General features: G+C 42.3%; 1 long non-coding RNA gene across 1 annotated transcript; it reads right to left on the bottom strand.

The window, feature by feature from the left end:
• Positions 1-391: 391 nt before the first annotated feature.
• LOC109458661 (uncharacterized) lies at positions 392-19,766 on the bottom strand. The gene is made up of 4 exons (XR_002139279.2): positions 18,973-19,766; positions 18,637-18,832; positions 13,395-13,577; positions 392-2,194 (listed from the first exon to the last, which is right to left on the bottom strand). It is a non-coding gene; the product is annotated as an uncharacterized LOC109458661 (long non-coding RNA).
• Between the last annotated feature and the right edge of the window lie 1,625 nt (positions 19,767-21,391).

Below are 21,391 nucleotides of genomic sequence, written 5' to 3'. Positions count from 1 at the left end.
AGATTTAAAACCCATGTGCTTTGCAATCAGTGCTCAGTGGTTGGCTGGCCTCCTTGGCTTTCTTTTGGTCTATGGTAAGTAATTGTGCTAGGAGTGGGTCACAATTACTAGGAAATTATCTCTTAGGAAAATCCATGCATCATGGAGTTAGATAGGAGGGAACCTTCCAGGAAGGTAGGCCTGCTAAAGGCTTCACCTGTCATCAAGTGATTTCAGTTTTCAGCATTTAGACAGAAGGAAGGAAGGAAGGAAGGAAGGAAGGAAGGAAGGAAGGAAGGAAGGAAGGAAGGAAGGAAGGAAGGAGAATGATATTGACTGTTCTAAGATCTATGCATAGGCAGTGTCGTTTTTAATTCTCACATTTGTACATAATGAAAATCCAACACAAATATTACATATGATTTTATCGCAAAATAAAATTTTTATTTGTCCATGTGCTCTTCTAGTTCTTGTGACATGCAATTTTTAACCTATTTACAGTAGCATAGTAAATATTGTATATTTTCACCTAAATTCAGGTACAAGTGATGTTTTTTTTAAAAAAAGAAATGACAATTATACCCATTTTTTAGTGCTCAGGAACAGAGCAGCAAAATGACCACAGTCAGTTGTAGGCTTCCTTTCTGGTTTTGCCCTTAGGGCTTTCCACGATTTAGTGTTTCAGCTCAGCGTACGAAAAATGGGAGCTTTTGACAAGTCACCTTACTTATATATTGGGTAGGAAAACAGCTGGTGAGTGATTTCAGAATCACCAAGATGGAAAGATGTGAACTCAAATGGCTGCGGTAGTTAGAGGACCTCAATGTCTGGGCAGGTCACCAGGCAAAAGTCCCCTCTCCTGTTGTTAATGTCCTTTCACTTCTAAATCTCTTTTCTTCTCTTTGTTCCCAACCACTCCTTCCTCAAAATCCCGTGTAATTCTAAATGTGAGGGTCCTACTTATTAATCCCTGTGGTGCTTGTTGTGTGACAGGCAACTTACTAAGGTCATTACTTGCATATCTCATTTAATCCTATTCCTTGATGAGGGAGGTACTATGATCCCCACTTTACTAAAGATGAAACTGAGCGGCTAGTGATTAAGTAAGTATATTGCTCAAGATCAGTTGGTAAGTGATGGAGCGGCTGTTCCCACACTTATCTTTGCAATTAGATCTTTCTAATTATAAATCAGGCTTTTTCGAAACACTGCACTGCCTTTCAATGTGGAGCCTGGGACAGAAATATCAGAAAAAGAAAGCATGTTTTAGAGTCGGCTGCGTGTTTTTTGAATGATATGACTTCTCACTCTGTTTCTCTCCCTTTACTTTCCTTTTGTTTTTTGCATCTTGAATTTACTGTCACTGCCTTCTACAAGCTGGGGACATTCATTATCGGACATAATTGGTTAGAGGATAAGGTTTTATGTAATAGGACAAGGTATTTCAGAAACGTAAACTGGAGGAAAAGAAAAACACAACGAGTTTCCAGATGTCTTGGTTCCTTTTTTTCTTCTTTTGTAAACAATTCGGTTGGCTCCACTCAGAATATAAAATTAACCACCTGGAGGATAAAAATAACTTCTTTTATAGTTTTACCTCATACAGCAACAACATATTGTGCTTTTTCATGGAAAGATCTATTTTTAGAAAGAATGCAAGTCACCCTCAGCCCCGTGAGTAATAAGTTTTTGGCAAGATGATGCTTACGGCATATAATCACTCTAAGACCTTCTTTGGAAGGTTTACAAACTGCTTGTTACACAATTTGTACGTGTTATTTTGCGATGCGTGAGAACTCATTTGATTAAAAAAAAAAAACTCCAAAGGATATATGTATAGAGCTTTGGGAATTCCTTTTAGTTCTTGTATAATGACTCACAATTTAAATGTACCAAGTTGGGTAGAGGAAGCATCTCTCTATCACTGTCTCACAAAAATAAAAACTCTAAACCTGAAATGGAAACTGCAGACCTCTGCCTGCTCCCCTGCCCTCCGTTGGCATTGGTGGATAGTCTCTGAAGTCTATAAAATGAAGTGACTGGTGGGATGATCCTGGGGGCAGGACAGGGACCGTTTTCTTTCTGGTGCTTCAATTCATGACGTTTACTTTTTATTTTTGGTATAGTTCTCCCCAGGTTCCGAAGTCCAGTCATCTAATTCATATGCATTAGAACTCATTCCGCATTCCGCACTCCGTTTGAAGTATACAAATGGCTAAACAAAATAGAAAAAAAATGACTACAATATGAAACATTAGAAACATTGGAAATTATTAGAAAAATTAAAATATGAAATTCCAATTTTTGAGAGTCATGGTTTCCTAGAATTATATAGAGGAGCACCAGGGAAATTATAGGGATGAGGCCTGAGTTAGGCAGGTGGTCTCCTTCACCTCTGAGCTTATTTCATTTTATGACATTTTACTCTTCTAAGTCGGATAAGTTTCTTCTGGGTGACAATTTTTCAGCCACTCAGCCTCTCAGAAAAGTTTGACCAAAATAATCTTCTGAACAACATCTCCGTGACAGACACTCCTTTCCGGAGAAGCAGTGCTGTCAGTAGCTGGGAAGAACTGGTGATCTTTTAATGAAAAACAAATTTAAATATATAACTATCATTTCCATTGGAGAGATAACCATTAGCTTGATGTAAAAGTCATATTTCATCTGAAACCCATGATTTGCAAATAGAGCCATGGGTTTTCTGCTATGGGATTTGAGCAACTCTTCCCAGAACGATGTATTTTGTTTTGAATTTCATTGCACAGACTGATAGGTACAGTTTGTTCAGATTTCGTCTTGCTGTCTTATTTGGAGTGATCATTTAATCAACAATCCCATTAAGCTGAAACTTATAGATTTAAAAAAGTATCATGAACATGATTGGGTTTAGATTTTATATTTTGTGAAAATGTAAAAAGTCTTTTAAACCACTCACAGAACTTTGCAAGAACAAAAGATTTGCAAAATGGGTCTGGTAGGTTTACCCAGTGTTTCCAAGATCCCAGAACTCAGATCCTGGGTGGCACTGGATCTGGACGGCATATAGAACACACTCCAGACAGTGGTTTCACAATTAACTTAATTTCATCTTTACATTAAATGGGAGTGAGACTTAATACAATTAGAAATTTAAAGTCTTCTGATGGGTTTTCAGTCTTTAAAATGCAGTCATCTTGGCTCCGAGCAATCATTGCCATAGATTTAGAAGCAAGATGATACATAAAGGGATGGAATCATACCTGGGCCTCATAATTACAGTGGATTCTTGTGTTCTGACCCAATGATCGAGCCCTTCCCGAGTGGAATAACAGCAAAGCAGCAAAGATTTTGAAGGAGAAGGAATCAAAGGAACGTAACATAAGCCATTGTATTTTCAAAATAAATTACAGAATGATGAAGGCAAGTGGCCAGTTTTTCTTCAAACTGATTCTCATAGTAAGAAGGATAATTTCTGCTTGAGGAAAATTAAAGCTGATAAAATAAGTAGAATTTAAATCTGTAAACTCAAGTATGTAAGAATTAGCCCACTTTAAAAAAAAAAAAAAAAAAGCTTTATTGAGGAATATAACTCATCCATTATAAGTACATAGTTTGATGATTTTTAGTAAATGTATGTGGATTTGCCTCCATCACTACAATTCAGTTTTAGAACACTTCTATCACCCCCCCAAAAGTTCCTTTTTGCCTGTTTGCAGTCCCTTCTCCCACCCTCAGCCCCAGACAACCACTGATGTGCTACCTATCTCCGTAGTTATGACTTTTCCAGGAATTTTGTATAAATAGAATTAGGCAATAAGTAGTCTTTTGTGTCTACCTTCTTTCAGTCACATGATGTTTCAAGTTTCATCTATGTTGTTGCATGTACTTTCCAGTTCAATTAAATCTTGCTGTTTCTCCTTGTGGAAGAATTTTTCCCCTTGGAACCAAGACCTCTAGACCAACAGAGGATTAAATTGGGGACAGGAAGCAAAAATTTTCCTGGTGGATCACTAGGAGTAAGAGTAAACTGTGTCACTCCAATTTTTACCCCTTAATGTCCTGAACTTGTGACTCCTGGCGATGGGAGAAATAGCACCATCTATTGGATACTGATTCAGAGCATATACAGCCTTCTGGAGAACCTTGCCCCAGCTCTGCAAGGCATTGCCACCTCGCTGGTGCTGTAACTGAGTCTTTAAAAGGCCAACCCACCTGCTTCGAGATGGTGAAGAACATGAGAAGACCAGTGAGTTCCATGAGCGTGGGCCCATTGCTACACTTCGTTTGCTGAGCAGTGAGTTCCTGGCTAGAGAATGCAGTGACAATACCGTGATGATAGATAGGCGTTCTGCAAGTCCACAGATGGCAGTTTGGGTGGAAGCATTGTGTGCAGGGACCACAAATCCATATCTAGACTGTCTATTTCAGTAAAAACAAAATAATGTCCCTTCTATAATGGAAGAATTCTAATATAATCAATCAACCACCAGTTAATGGCTGGTCACCCTGAGGAATGGTGCCATATTAGAAACTCTGTGTTGGTACTGCTTCTGGCAGATTGGACACTTATCAAGCTGTAGCCAGATTGACATTGGTGAGTGGAAGTCCATGTTGCTGAGTCCAGGCATAACTTCCACCACTGTCACCATGGCCACTTTGTTCATGAGCCCATTGGGCAGTGATCGAGGTGGCTGGGGAAGGAGGCTGACTGATATTTATAAAATGGTCATCTTATCCACTTGATCATTAAAGTCTTCTTTTGCTGAGGTCCCCCTTTGGTGAGCATTAACATGAAACACAAATAGCTTTATGTTTTCACCCATTCAGAGAAGTCTATGCTCATGCTTCTTCCCCAAATGTCCTTGTCACCGATTTTCCAATCATGTGCCTTCTAAGTCCCATCCAGCTAAACCATTAGCCATTGTCCATGAATCAATACACAGTCACACATTGGGCCATTTCTCCTTCCCAACAAAATGAACAAGCAAGTGCACTACTTGAAGTTCTGCCCTCAGGTACGATTTCTCTTCAACACTATCCTTCAGGGATGTCCCAGAAAGGGGCTGTCAGGCTGCAGCTGTTCACTTCCAAACAATGCCTGCATATCATGAGGAACCATCTGTAAACCAGGCCCACATTTTCTATTAGTCAACTGAACACAGGGAATGCCCCATGAGGCCATAAGTGGGGCTGGTAGAGAGAAGGTAATATTAACAGAAGGGGGGACCATTGGTAATGGGCATTTGGACCACTTCTTCATATAACTTGCTTGTGCCTTCCAGGTCCACTCAGGCCCAGTTTTGTACTTGCCACTTCCATTTGATGATGGAGTACTGCTGTGCCTGCCCACCTTTATATCTTAATGGATCAAACAACACCCAGTTCATGGCAGGTAGCTCAGATCGAGTGGTAACTTGGTGGCCCACAGTTAAGTGTTCAGTCTCTACTAAGGCCAGTAATAGACTAAAAGTTTCTCAAAAAGAAAATTGTTATATGTAGAAGACAGCAGGGTTTTGCTCTAAAATCCTAAGGGTCTGTGCTATGATTCACTTAGAGGGATCTGCCAGAGGCTCCACACAGCATCTCTATCTGCCAGTGACAATGTAAGCACCCTTGACTCTGCTGGGCCATATGTCAAAACTAGCAGCTTTTCAGGTCACTCAATAAGTGGGCTGGACTAGCACACCCAAATGAGAAATATGTACCCTCCAAAATCCCGAGTCCCACTTTTTGGTTGTAGGGGGAGCCAGATACAACAATTTACCCTTCACGTTAGATGGTCTATAACAGTATAAAATTCTGTCAGTGTAGTGGGGTCCCACCTTCTCTTCATTCAAGCAGTTCTGGGTCTGTAAACTGGCTCAAGTCCAGGAACTGATTGAGGGACCATGACTCTCTGCTTTTATGATTCAGGTTAGACTTTGGTTTACTTGGCTTAGATCTTCTGTTTATACAGATAAGTAAGAATTTAGTAGACTACCTATCTGTATCACTTCTAGGGACACCATGATCAACTACGTCTCTGTGAGTCCTACTCTTCTGATTACTGCTTTGACTCTACTGTCCATTAGGGTAACCACACCCACCTTGTCCTCGACAATTAAGTACCAGCACTTGGGCCCTGCCACCCCAGGATCTAATTACTCCCATTGCATCTAAGGATCACAATTTAGTGGTAGCAGTTACCATGGAGATTACTGACCTACAGAGAAGAGTGAGCACAGAGTTCTGTAAGGATTCTAGGGCTCCCCTCAGAAACTTATTCCTCATAGTCATAGTGAAAAATGTGTCCTCTGGACCTTCCTAGGATGAGAAGGCAGGTCTTACATGATAAATCCACTCTAACATTCCTATCTCCCTAAGCTTTTGGATACCTTATTTTATAGTACACCAAGACAGCTCTGGAATTTCAACTTCATTTGGTGTAGACCACTCTTTGGTCCATGTTTCAGTCAACCAACCAAACTGCTAGAACCCTTTCTAACCACTCGAACTCCATCATTAAATCCAGAATCTCTGCTTAGTGGGCTCGTATCAATAAACTTGGATTGATCCAAGTTTGTATTCCTCTCACTATTATCCCACACCCTCAGTATCCATTCCCACACATATTCCCGATTTCTGTCTGAATAAATTGGAAAAGTCATGTACTTCTTTTGGAGTGTGGTTTGCACTTTGTTCCTCATCTTTCGGGACCTGCTGGAACTTGAGTCTAGTTATGGGTCTAGAAGTGAAGAGAGGTGATATGGGTAGGTCCTGAGGAGAATCACTGTTGTTTTGCAAGGCAACTACCTTGGGGGAGGCTATTACCATTTCCTCGGGCAACTCAGGGTTAATCTCCTCAAGTGGCGGTGGAAAGGCTGCTTCTACTGGTAAAGAAGACTCATTTGATTCCCTGTTTAACTTGACTAGTAGGAAATTCCAACCCAGTTATTTTGAGGACTCAGCCTTGTCCTGGGTTTTATGGACTAAGGCATGAGGGAGACCCGCGCCCAGTTCTAGGCCGTCACTAATTCCCACCTGTTTGCCCTTCTCTGTATTCCCTTCAGGTCCAAGCCTGGACTCCAGGGAGCATTGGTGAGTCTGTAATCACTTAGTCACTTCCTCTCTGAAGTCTTGTCCTCTCTTTTCCAGTTCCAGGAATCTCTATTTGCTACCTTACTGCTCCTCAGACACACTCTTCCTGCCCTGACCACTAGAAGGATATAGAGATTTCTATTGCTCTAAAATTGATGTCTGCTTTCCACTTTGCCAAAATTCCCTTTCAAGAAATTATAGAGCTTGGTTTCCTGACTGAAATGAGAGTAGGGGAAAATACAGGGAGCTATATAACACAGTTTAAAGTTTTAGTATATTACCCCGTTGTGGGCATGAGATACCAAAGTGGGTGAAGATAGAGGGCAAGACTTCTAACATTGTTAGAGACTTTACTTTCTCTAAATACATGAGGAATGATAGATTTCCCCCAGAACTGGATGCTATTCCTCCCTCTATATCCTCCACCCCTAGCCTTGGGAGCAAAGGTTTATGTTTGGGAAGTTTGTTAGTGTTGCAGTCTGCCTGACTCGCTTCTGGCAATAAATCTGGTGTGCGAATTGTGGGGATGGCCAGCATCCAAAGTAAATAGTGATTGTTGTGGGGACGGCCAGATGGGCAGCCCCGCCAGCTGCACTTCAGCTTTCTGAATGCTGATTGGGTTCCCCGAGACTGTGCTGGAAGGCTGGCCCATGTCTCTGGGGAGAGCTTGGGCCCCTCATCTCCCTCAGCTAGGATGTTAGCCACTCTCCTTCCCGCCAGGGAGCATGCAGGGCCTCCTCTCCTTACATCAGGGTGACAGCAAAAAAGTTCCAGGGTTCCACACATTCCTTCCTTTGGAATCTCCCTATCAGCCCAGCAGCACAAGCTGTGTTTTCCGGGCAGTACAAGGCAGAAGGTGATTGTCTGCAATGTACTAGAAAGGGGGAGGCCTAGGCTGTTGTACATGCAGCTGTGCGAGCTCCTCTTGCTCATTTATGTGTTCGTGCCTCTGCCCTTGACATTTCCTCTGTCTGGAGTGCCTTTACCTTATTCTCTCCTTTCTCCTGGTGAAATCCCTACTTCTTTTTAAAGAAAACACCATCTCTTCTGGGAAGCCACCTCCCCTCTCCCCCAACCCTATGCTCTCACAGCATTTGTTCCTAGCTCTGGTAAATATTTAACATGTTGTATTATAATAAGCTATTTACCTGCCTGAGTGCAAAAGCTTTTCAAAACTCTTCATCCTTAGGGTCCAGGGTGGTGTCTGACACTTCGATGATGATGATGATGGTTATGATAATAATAGCTGTTATGCATTATATGCTTTACAGTTGCAAGGCACACAGCTAAGAGCACCACACACAGTATATCATTCAATCCGCAACACAATTCTAAGGGTAGCTATTTGTGTTATCCTAATTTTTGGTGAAATTTTAGGAATTTCTTAGATGGAGATGCAGAAGAGAATTTCAGTTTAAAAGACCAGCAGGAGCCTGTTGAGGGCAGGATGGATGGTCCTGGGAGGAGATACAGAGGAGAAAAATGAGGCTGACAGTTGAGCTGGTACCCTATTGTAGAGGTTTTTGGATGCCCTGCGGCACTGTACCTTCTTGATAGATAGATAGGGAGCCATCAATGAGGGGCAGATGTGAGCCTAGCTCAAGACTAGAAACCAGTGGCAAGCTGTGGCTGGGACCTAGGTGAGGCCCAAGCATTCATCACACATCTCCTGGGGGCCTACGGAGGGGGAGGGACAAGGCTGGGGGCTGGAATCCAGAGACAAGCGGCACTGAGCCAGGCTGAGCAGGCAACGCTGAGTTGCAGACATCACTGTATATGTGGTGGGCACACAAAGGCAGGGGCATGCAGGGTCCCTGGGGCTGGGGGGCATCAGGAAAGCGTTGTAACGGAGGTGATGCTTGAGCTGAGATTCTATTTACCAGGCCAAGAAGGTGGTAGGGTGGTGGAGAGGGAGGCACGGGCAAGGAGAAAGCACGGAGGGAGGCATCAACAGGAAGACCTGTTAGTGGGACCTGCTGGGTGCTCTTTGTCTTGGTTTCTAAAACTTGTTTTGCTTACTTAAGTAATGCTTGTTTATTGTAGAAAATGTGTCAAATATAGAAAAACAAAAATGATAAATCTATAAGCCCACTACTTAGAGATAATTAGTTTAAAATTAGGTAAATATCCTTCCATTTTTATGTGAGTGTATGTGTGTGTTTGAGTAAGAATAATCTGCATATATGCATATATATAAATACACACTCATATAAATGTATCAATAAGTATAAAAGAGTAAGTGTATATACTAAAACCTCTCCATCTTATCTCTATCTTATTGAATATCCTGCTTCACCAGCTCTAGGGATAAAATAAGTTTATATTTCTTTAATAGTCACACAATACTGACTTAGAATACCCATCAGCCCAGCCCAATATGAAGTCTAGTCTTCCTCTAAGGTTCCTGAGTAATTTCTAGGACTAGTCAAGACACCTCTACATATTCCTCAACCTCTCCTAATGGTACTGCTCCCTGTCTGCCCCCTGACTTATGTCTCAGATTTAAATAGGAGAGGAAAATATGGGGAGATGATTTATTTCAGCTAGAACGAAAATGCCCCCGGCCAGGAACCAGGTATTTCTTGTCCACAGCTATACTCCCAGTGCTTCAAATAACACCAAATGAAGTGGAAATTCCAGAACTGTCTTGGTGTACTGTAGAATAAGGTATCCAAAAGCTTAGGGAGATGGGAATGTTAGAGTGGATTTATCGTGCAAGACCTGCCTTCTCATCCTAGGAAGGTCCAGAGGACACATTTTTCACTATGACTATGAGGAATAAGTTTCTGAGGGGAGCCCTAGAATCCTTACAGAACTCTGTCTGTGCTCACTCTTCTCTGTAGGTCAGTAATCTCCATAGTAACTGCTACCACTAAACTGTAATCCTTAGATGCAATGGGAGTAATTGGATCCTGCGGTGCCAGGGCCCAAGTGGTGGTACTTAATTGCCAAGGACAAGGAAGGTGTAGTTACCCTAATGGACAGTAGAGTCAAAGCAGTAATCAGAAGAGTAGGACTCACGGAGACATAGTAGATGTTCAAAAAATATGCTGAATGAATGAATGAATACAAATCTCCACTTGTTCATGCAATGAACATTTATTGAACATTTCTGATGTGCTGAGTTCTGTGCTGGAGATTAGGGGTGTGCATGCAAACAACATGAAACTTTCATCTGTAATAGATATAACTTAAAGATAAGCAGCCTTTAAAAACAAACTGGGCTTCCATGGGAGGCAGTGAGCTCCCCAGCATAGGAGGTATTCAAGCAGACTACTGACCAAAATTATAGAAGGAATTATGGCTTTAGGAGGAATACTGCACCAAAAAAGACTACTGACGACCCTTCCAAGTGTGAAATTCTAACTGAATACATTTTAGATAATCTTTTCTAACTTAGGAGTCATAATAACCAAACAGATCACAGAAAGACACCAAAGGAGATGTATTTACGAATGAAAAGCAAATATTCTGATGGGATCCAAATGTTCATTGTTAATAATAGAGATTTCTCGAGAAGCCCTCAGGATGTTACTCTTGATAAGAGAGAGATCATTTTTAAATAATAGAATTTAGAGAAGTATTAAATTTCAGAATGTTTAAATATTTATTCTTTAATTCCATCCATTTGCCGTATTCAAAACCCATATTTACTAACAAAATGGCCAAGAACTAAATAAGACAATAAAAATAAACTTTTGATAAATCTTTTCTGAGAGAGCCCGAAGATCAAGACTTTGATCATTGTTTGGGAAATCCAACTTGAATACTTTTAAGTCAAAAATTTCAATGTGTTTGTCTTATATACTTGGGATTCAAAATTCATTCATTTACTCCTTCATTCAACAAATACATACTGTAGAGTGGGGAAATAAAAGAAAAATAGTAAGCATCCACTAATTTTCAGACACTGCACACTGAGCAATAATTCCAAAAGAAAAATCAGATAAACTATGATATGTGATTTTTATTACAAAGTGATAATCATCCATTAAATAAAAATTATTAAAAACTGGAAATAGTAATAAGATCTCCCATAATCACACCATTTAATAAATAGCTAGTGTTAATATTTTTGTTTTCCTCATGTTTTTATGCATGCAATATTTATAGAATTGAATATCACTGTAGAAGCTATTCTGAACTTTAAAATACCAATCTTATGGTATTTATCTTTCTCTCTCTGACTTATTTTACTTAGCATAATGTTCTCTATGTGGAATCTAAAGAAAAAAATAAATGAATGAACTAATCAGAAACAGTCTCAAAGACATAAAGGAAAACTGAGGGTTGCTGGATGGGGGCGGTGGATAAGGGGGAAGGTGAGGGGATTAGAAAGCACAATCGGTAACCACAAGATTGCCACGGGATACGAAAGTCAATTTGGGGAATGTAATCAATAATGTTGTAAAGATTTTGTAGGGTATCCGATGGACATTTGTCCCATTAGGAAGACCACCTCAGGGAAGATGTAGATGCCTGATCACTGCACTGTACACCTGAAGCTGAATAATAATGAATGTCAACTACTATATATATATATAGTATATGTATATGGTTACAAGAAGTGGAGTACAGCATTAGGAATAGAGACAGTGGAAATGTAATGGCTGTACTCGATGTCAGAGGGTTAGTAGATGGGGGGTTATCACTGTGTGAGGGATATAAATGATAAATGTCTATTACATTGTTTTGTACACTTGAAACTAATAAAAATAAATAAATAAATAAATAAATAAATAAATAAATAAATAAATAAATAAAATTATCCCGCCTCAAAAAACTAAATAAATAAAATAAAATACCAGTCTTTGGATGGGCTGGTAAAACTTTCTTTGCCTGGTAGAATTTAAACCTGATTCCCTAGAGCTTTAATACATGTGTCTTCCTTTGTGGATCTTAAATATAAATCTTTTTAATTGAAAAAGCATTATAACATAACAGTTATAATTGAACAACACCAAAGTGGATTTGAAAAACTAGAATTTTGTAAGTATAATGGCCAGATCGCAAAATTAGATTATAGATTAGCAGCTGGATGCCTCGATGGTTGGAACCGACAAATGTGACCATTAGCCTTAACAGTGCACATAGCCTTAAGCGTAACTAAATGATTATTTAGTCACTGTTTGTTTAATGACCATCTTCCCTATTAGACTCTAAGCTCTGTGAGGCCAGGGCTGTATCTGTTTAGTTCACATCAATAAGTACCTAGTTCATTGCCTGGTGCAGGCTTGGTTCTTAGTGAATATAGCCTGAATAAGTGAATGAATGGTTCATTCACCGGGAGATATGGGGGGAACCCATGCATCCATCCATCCATTCATCCATCCATCCATCATCAAATACCTCCTGGAATACCTGCCATGCACCAGGCGCTGTGCTGAGTACCACAGACACAGGGTTAAGCACACATGGCCTGCCTCGCGGGAGGGGCTTGCTGTCTGGTAGAGAAGCAGGAAGGACCTATACCCACAGCCCTCAAACACCTCTTCCATGGATCTCTGGTCTACTGTTCTACATGGAAACTATTCTTTTATATTAACTCACTGTTCCTTTAAATCACAAATATGCTAGGAGGTGGGCTTGTCAATCATTCACAACTTAGGGTTTGGGTGAACTAGTTTCTCCTGTTTTAGAGGGGAGGAAGCGCAGCCAGGCATGTGACTATAGGGCACTGCCAGGGAATCATTTATCTTCTGTATACTAAGAGGCCCTGGGCCATGGGGAGGCAGCAGTGTAACAGCAAGCATGCCCCGTTGGCTGAATCCGTCACCACCTAGCTGTGTGGTGACAGGCAGACAACCCTCTGAGCCTCAGGTGCCCTAGGTGTCTGAAGGTGATGCACACAAATGTGGCTTCAGATATGGAAGGGTCTTGTGAGCCACACCACCCATGCTTTGCCCCCGTCAGCTTCATGCTCCCCTCTCCTGTGCAGCAGCTTCTCCAGAGGAAGCCCTTCCAGTCTCTTGTACCTGGACCACAGGGATACCTGCTGCATCTACTTTTTCTTCCCTCGTGGGGACAGAGTCTATTGCTGCATTCCCAGCTGCCCCAGGCAGGAAGGAGTCTGTGCTGGAGAAAAGTCAGACCTTGGGGGAGAGGCAGGGCTTGAACCAAACTCCACTTATTGTCACGCAGCAACCCTCCGACAGCCCTCCTGGCACCCTGCAGCTTGCCACCCCTGAGCTGAACCCTGGCACCAGCGAGCCCTGGCCCTCGGGGCACTGAGCCTCCCAGGAGGCAGCCCACAGAGGTCTGCCATTCTCTGTCCTGTCATCAGGACCTCATTCTACGCCACATCTTTGTGACACGGGCATGATGACAAGGCAGTCCTCCCTCCTTCCGTGACTCACCTGGAGGGACGTGCTTCAAAACCAGGGCTGCCGTTGGGGACCTGGAGGTGTCCTCAGTAAGGGTGAAAGGTGGACAAGAAGCGGGAGTGGAGACCTCCCTCTGCATCTTCCTCAGCTCCAGAGGACCCCCAGTTTCTATCCCATTCTGTTTGTAGTTCCGACGCTGTCTCCTTGTGAGGTGGACTGTGGTGGAGAAACACACAATAAACATGAGACCATGGCTCCCTCGGCTGGTCTCAGATGGGCAGCTCCATCTCTCAGGCCTCAGGGACGGCATGGGGAGGGCAGGAGAGGTGACCATCCTACGCTGAGGAAAGCATGCATCTTAGTCCACATGGTTTTACCTTTTAGCACTGCTACAGTCTATTTAAAAATGGGAAAAATTATAATATTAAAAAAACCTGGAGTCGGGATGGTTGAGGAAATTAGTTCTGTTTGTTGAATATAAATCTGAACTCAAAGAAATAACTGCTCATTTCTGTAAAAGCTTTTTATTCAGTACTAATTTCACCCACTATTTTTAAAAAGAAAAAGTGCTTGAACCTTGATTTTGCTGTTCAGATGTAAGGTTGCTATTATCTCTACTTTTCACAGATGAGGAAACTGGGGCTACAGAAAAGCCATAGAACCTCCTTAGGGAGAATCTCATGTCTACCCTGAGTTTGTTCTTGAGGGCTGTGGTCCAATGAGCCAAGTCTGAGCATTGCAGGGTCCCTGACACACAGTAAGTTCTTAATGAATGCCAGCTATTCAGGCCCTTCCCCCTTGTATAATCTCTCATGCTGTCCTGTACTTTTCCTTTATAGCATTAACTACAGCCTCTAATTATATACTTATCTAATGTCAGTCCTCCCACACCCACTTCAGGATGACAGAGACCAATTCTGTTTTGTTCAACACCATGCATGTTGTCATGAGGGGTCTCAGCTCCCGCTCCCCGCACAAGAACGCAGGATATAGTGAGGCCAAAAAGGAACACCAACAGAGCCATAGATAGGGGAGTCATACCACTATATTCTCGCTGGCGGCTGGGTTGGAGACACAGGAAGCAGGCTTCACACGATGCACAACCTGCCATCCGCTTCTCTGCCAACCAACCCACCAACCAGCATAGGCATGGCAGTTATATCAGTGGCTAATGGCTAACTGGTAGCAGCTGATGGCCAACTAGTCACAGCAGATGGTCATCTGACTACAGCTAATGGCCATCTACTACCCAAGCCAGCACCTTTCCATGTAAGGCCGAGAGCCTGGAAACTGCTCTCTGGAACTCTGTTCCCACACATGCCTAACAAAGTGCCTGGCACAGAGGAGGCCTGGCCTAATAAGTGCTGAGTTAATGAATGAAAAACTGGCCTTCTCGTAGCAAGTCTGCAGAGTGGTGACTCTTGGCCCTGGAACTTTGCTGCCTCAGTTTCTCATGAATCAAATGGGAATAATAATCTAATCTTTCAGAAGGATCAGTTGTCTCTCTCTACATCGAGGAATGCCAATGCTTGAAAAATGTGCCTATTCCCATAGAGGTTCCAGGCTCGTGTGTCCTTGGGAGCCAGGGCCCATTTGTTCTCTTTCCCCACCCATGAATTCATTGGAAGGAAGATGTTACCATTGACAAGACCCAACAAAATGATTAATGTATACCCCAAAGTATGGACATTGCCATCTTATGGAGGAAAATGAGATAAAATATCTCAAGCAGCTCCTGGAGTAGGAGCCCTTTGAAGGGTGGCACTTGATGATTAATCATTTGTCTGAATCTTTTGTTGAGCTCTTTCTTTGCCCCCCAATAAGCCAGGCACTTGGGCCCCACTCAGAAGCTGCCCTAAATGCAGACACTGGCACACAGTGGTAACAAGGTCACGGTGTGTTTGTGCCATGGGAGACAGGCCAGGAGCTCAGGGAGAGACCTTCTGATCTCCAGTGAGTCTTGAAGGACAAGCACAAATTAGCCAGTAAAAGCAGGTGTTCTAGGTGGAGAGGACAAGATGATGACACAAAGGCGTGAGAACTCTCGGCAAGTTTGGAATCCATCTTTGCATGTTTTCTCAGGGTGTGTGTATGATTTGAAAGTTACTGTTTGTTCCTAATAGTGAAAGCCGCGCTTGTAGGTGTTTGTTCCAGGTGACAATGGGCTTTCTCAGCTTACAGTGTCTACAAGAGCAGTCACCCAGTCTGTTTCTGAGAAGCTACACTCCTGGCCTGCTGACACCAGTAGGGGGATGAGAAGCATCCCATTTCCAGCTGTTCCCTATCACAGGGATCCCAAGAGAGTACTGTGAACCATATTTATGATTCATTTTGCCATGTTTTTGGAAATGGCAAAGCCCTGCCAACAGAGGTGGGAACTGGAATGAGGTGTCCCGGGCCTGGGAAAGGTGGGTGGGCTGAACCTCAGAGGTTCCCAGAATCTCAGAATTGAAAGGAGCTGAAATAGGCAGATTGGCTGGCCTCCCCTAAACTGAAGTCTCTGTGGAAAAGTCCAGTGGGCTTCACATTTTCCTCCCCCACCCAAGCTGGCTTGTGGAAGAAAAAGGCCTCAACCAGCCAGTTTGGGCTGGTTTATCTTTAGGGCGGACCACTGGGCAGCAGGCCTGGGAGAGGCACACCCTCAGTTCAGCCTGTTTCTCAGCACAGCAGGCTGTCTTGCGTTCCTTCAAGGCTGGTCTGGTTATGTTGACATTGATTCCTTTTATAAAAGTGATTGATGCAAGGGCAGGGTTTTATTCACAGGTGAAAAACAATACGGCCTGGATTTCCATGAGATCATTTTGTTACCACCTGGGAGGGAAAGCCTCCTTTGTAACTCAGCTAATTCAGGGTTTCCTAACACCTTTATCACAATAAACTGATGAGTGACCCATTTTGTTATTAAGGCTCCCGAGAGTTTCCACGTTCAGCAGCTCAGGTTTCTGTCCCAGTGAACGAATATTCCCATTACCGGTGCCTTCCAATAAGCTGAGGAAAGTGGTTAGTTCAAGGTTTTAAAACATTAAACAAGCGTGACAGGGAAAAGTGGGCTCTTAAACTTGTCCCTTGATCAGTGATCCCTTTGCTCTAGTCTAGTCTTCTCAGGAATTAGGGGGCAGTGAGAAGCTGGTCTGTTATTTATCTCACATCTTTTCATGTCTCCTTTCTCCATCTTAACTGGAGCCACAGACTGAAAGTTTCCGCTGGGATGATTTAGCCCACCCCCTGCGTTGTACATCTGGTCACACAGGCCAGAGACATTGACTGTTCTGCCTGAGATCCCAGTTACTAAGTGGAAGGGATGGGCCCAAGACCCTGACACCCAGCTCCTTGCTGAGTCAACCACCCCATTGCCTCCATCCTGAAGTCCAGCCCTGAGCGTTTTAGTGCATTGTTTTCCTCCCTTAGAGGCTTTGTAACCAAAACACAGTGTTCTGTACATAGATAGTACTTAAGAAAAGTATTGCCTAACATTTTATTTGTTTGGGGTTGTGATGTCAGCTTGCACAGGAGGAAACTCCACAAGGCATCCTCCATGATTTTTGCACTGGGCTTTCAGGGAGTGAAGCAGTGATGCCTTTCATTCTTGAACAGAAAGTACAAACCACACTTGTTTTCAGGGTCTAGCAGAGCACCTCACACAGAGGCTAGAATTCTCCTACTGGTCATCATGCTGAGTACAGGGCACTACCAGTCAACTGTTCAGTGTCTGGATCTTTGGGGCTTAAATGGAAAAGCATTCTCTCCAGGTGGGGAAGAAAGTGTAGATTTTGTAGTTTCACATAAATTAAACCCAAGTACTGTCCTATGGAATACGAGCTACCATTTTGGCCTGTTTTTGGTGTGCCAGATATGGTGCCCTGCTATGCTGTATAAATGTTAACTCATTCAGTCTTTAGTCCTAAGTGGTAGAATTTATATTATTCCCAATTATATGAATGAGAAGAGTTGCTTGTTCATAACCACGCCGCTAGAAGGGGACAGAGCCTGGAGTCAAATTGGTTGACTTTAAGCCCTCCAGTCCAGAAACATCTGAAGACACAGCAGGAGGGCTCCTGGAGATAAAGACCATGGAGCTGCTCTCTCCTGCCCAATGTTCTCCATGTTCAGATTCCTAAAGGGGACAGGACAACTCTTGCTTATGTCTTGCTCTTCTGTTTCCACCTCTACCTTCTACCTTCACAAGAGGGTGTAAATGAAGGAGAGGAGGTCCAGCCTCCTCCACCTGCCCTCTCGATGTTTGGTACCAATAGCCACAGGGATGAAGCTGGACCGGACTCCAGTGTGACGGGCTGGCACATGGCCTCAAGTCTCTGGCACTGAGGTTTGGAACACAGCTGTGCTAGTTCCGGGGAAGACAAAGGAGTGCTGTTTACCACCATCGAGTCTCTGAATTCATTCTAGTGACCTTTGAGAGGTCACTCTCTACGGGAATAAAAGTTATGGAGAAAGAATTTTTTTATCTTCTACATGTGTTCAGGTCGAATTTATGTTTGCCAAATAAAACAAGTATAATTTCCCCTCCCATAATCTTAAACAGACATATTCCAGAAACATTTTGTTTGTGTCCTTAGAAGGTTGCTTTGCTTTCTCTGGCGCTTGGTAAATAAAAAAATGTGACACCCTGGGCCAGTGAAAGACTGGCCAGTTTTTAAGCAATATCTGCATAAATGTTAGATTTTGTTTTATCTATTAATTTAACAGTATATACTCAACAGGACTGAAGACATTCCCTGTCCTACAGAGGCTCACAATCTAATGATGCCATTGATAAGTCATTGGTTATTATTGGGAACATTTTGCATCCTCACCAAAAAGAAAAAAAAAGTTAATGCAAGTTTTAATTCATATAAATAAATGTATTAAGAAGGAAAAAGAGAGGCTATAAAATGTCATGGAGATTTATTCTTCTTGGAGTGTGTTGTGCTCTCTATGAGGAAAAAGGTTTTGTTTTGTGTTCCAAACCAATCCCATAAATCATTAAACATAGTTGGCAGGAATAAACCTATAGGACCATTTTATAACGAGTAATGGGCATTTGAAAGTTATCAAATTTTTTTTTTTTTAGATTTAGGAATACTTTGGGCATTCTGAGTAAATAAATGAGGAGTAAAGAGATGATAAACACATAGACTCCATTCAGCAGTTAGTTTTGTAGCAGGATGTTCAGTTACTGAGGAAGTTATGTTAGAGACATAAACAGAGTCCCAGTGAAAAGACCCAGGAGGTTCTCCCAGAGCAGTTGGGAAGCAGAAGAATTTAGCTTCTTTCTTACCTTCAGGATTGGCTAGAAATCCACGGGTCTGGTGGTTCCACTGGTGTGAGGAGCATCAGCATCAAGTCCTTTCAAAATTCCCAAGTAACCTGAAGCCCTCAGGCTAGTCCAGCTCCACTGAGGCTCTAAGGGCCTTCCCGGATCTTATCTACCACGTGGGAGAAGGAAGGATGTTTCTTATCTTGATGATTTGCTTCTAGTCCATTTGAAAATGAACAGCCAAATGTGTAAAAAAGGGATACAAAGTGAAAACTAGAACTAAACGTTGCTTAACGTAGAAAACTGACATTTTGAGAGTCCACATTTCTGTACTTAAGGGTATAAATGGAAACTTACCTTTGAGGCATACTAGTCATTTTGGAAGAAAGAGTTGGGTGGCCCTTCCTCCATTAGGCTGGCCGGTATGGTATTGCTGACCTCTGTCCCCATTTTAGAATATACGAGGAGTGAATTTTGTTCATTGCTATATCTCTAGCACTTAGACCAGTGACTGATACAAAATAGATATTCAATAAATATTTGTACGAACAAATGAATGCTTCATCAAAAGTGCTAATTCATGCTGCTAGGATGAATGTGGGAACTGGGAAATGTATTCCCCATAACCCTGCATTGGGGCTTAAAATTCATTTTCCTATAGAAGCAATGTCATATATAGTGATTGGGAGTTATTGAAATAGTGTTTTTGGTACTATGGTTACTGCAAGCACTTATGGCTTGAAATGAGTCTTTATATACTCTGTGACACTGTTTCCATGGGGAAATACATCTGAGTAACCTTGGGAAACACAAACCAAGATGAGTTGAGACCTGCCTGAAACTCTGGTTCAACAGTGACTGTTTTGCAATTTGAGCACAAATAAAGCATTGCTAGGAAATCTGAATGGCCTTTGCTCTTGTGGTTTGCTCCTAGCAGGAAGAGTGGTGTAGTAACAGGAATCTAGTCTTGGAGTTCATAAACTACTATGCAGCTATGACATTTCCTTAAGTGGCCCAGGAAGACCAGAGCATCTGAAATGGACCAGAAAAGTGTCCTTTCAAGGTATGTTAATATCTCAGATGGTCCAGCTGAACAGAATGTGACCCAGAAACATCACAGTGAGCCACCAGCAATCATCACTTTCAGTGAGCTGTAGATGAACCAGAGTAAATCAGGGCATCATCTCAGAAGATGATAAGGTTAGCCACGATGCTGTTTAATCAGCTCTTGGAGATTGCTGGGCCACCACACATAATGGACAGCATACTGAGTCTAAGCTCTCTGGCCATTAGAGAGTGTCACACAGCTAATGCAGGACTTGATAGTGGCTCTGAGAGAGTTCCAGACCGACTGCTCAGATGTACCTCCTGGGATGTAAAGAAGGGATTGGCAGGTCTTGGCAGAAATCTGACACTAAATCAAAGGGAGATTTTTAAATAGTTAGAGAGGTTATGGGCTATCAATCAGGATGTGGGAAATCACTGTAGGGGTGAGGGACAGCAGTGACCTCTTGAATGAAGATGGCATCAGTAGACACTGTGTATCCCATCAGGAGTTCCTCTGGTAGTGTCCAGTTGCAGTGACACTAGTAGCCTCACGTTTGCATAGGGAGAAAGCCATTAACGGCATTAATCTGTCTAAGCAGAAACAATGACACTGTGTTAGCTTCATTCTCAAGTAGGCTCTTCTTAGGTGGTGGCAAAGATGGACACTGGTAGTTCATATCTGACCACCTTTGTTACCAAAGTGAGAAGAGTTTTCCTCTTTCCCAAGAAGATTAAGTGAAAGTTCCAAGGCTGATGCTCATTGGCCCAGGTCATGTAGTATGATTCTGATTTTGATTGGCTGGGACTGGGGCAAGTAACCACTTTAAGCACTTGGATTGGGATTGGGAGAGAAGTGGTTCACCAAGTAAAACTGAGTTGTTATTATCTAAAAGGAGGGCATGAGTGCTGAGCAGGAAAAATATCAGGTTTCCATGCTATCTGACTTGAAAATATATGACTTGATATATGAGGTGTGATCAAAAACTAGGTGAATGTCTAAATTAAAAGAAATTTATTACAGTAAAAAACACATTGCCATTAATCCCTCTCAAAACACTTACTCTCACTTCAAACACACTTATACCACTGTTCTTGTTACTGTCTGAAGCAGTTCTAGAAGTCCTCTTTCGTGAGTGTCTTTAGTTGCGCTGTCGTGGCTGCCTCGTGTCCTGAGTCATTTTGACTTTGGGGAAGAGCCAGAAGTCAAATGGTGCCAGATCCAGTGAATGAGGTAAATGAGGATACACTATAATGTTTTTATTTGACAGAAATTGCTGTACCAGAAGTGATGTGTGACACGGAGCCTTTCTGTTGTGAATACAGTGAATGCTGCTGCCAAGTGCCATCCAAAGGAAAGGCAGGGATCTTCAATACTGGAAGCAGTGCATTGAACCTTAGTAATGGTGTATGACAAATTTCAACTTGTTTGGTGCAGTCGGTGTGAGCTTCATTCAGTTGAGAGAAGGTGTGTTTTAAAGTGTGAGGTAAATTATCCTCCATCATCTTGTACTACAGGGCTACAATAATCAAAACAGCATGGTGTTGGCAGAAAAACAGACACATAGACCAACGGAATAGAATTGAGAACCCAGAAATAAAACCACATAAATATGGACAGATAATTTTTGACAAAGACGCTAAAAACATACAATGGAGGAAAGACAGCCTCTTCAATAAATGGTGCTGGGAGAATTGGATAACCACGTGCAAAAGAATGAAACTGGACTGC

Source organism: Rhinolophus sinicus, linkage group LG06 (assembly GCF_036562045.2).
Source record: "Rhinolophus sinicus isolate RSC01 linkage group LG06, ASM3656204v1, whole genome shotgun sequence".
Lineage (NCBI taxonomy): Eukaryota > Metazoa > Chordata > Mammalia > Chiroptera > Rhinolophidae > Rhinolophus > Rhinolophus sinicus.
This window is presented reverse-complemented; position numbering and strand designations above follow the sequence as displayed.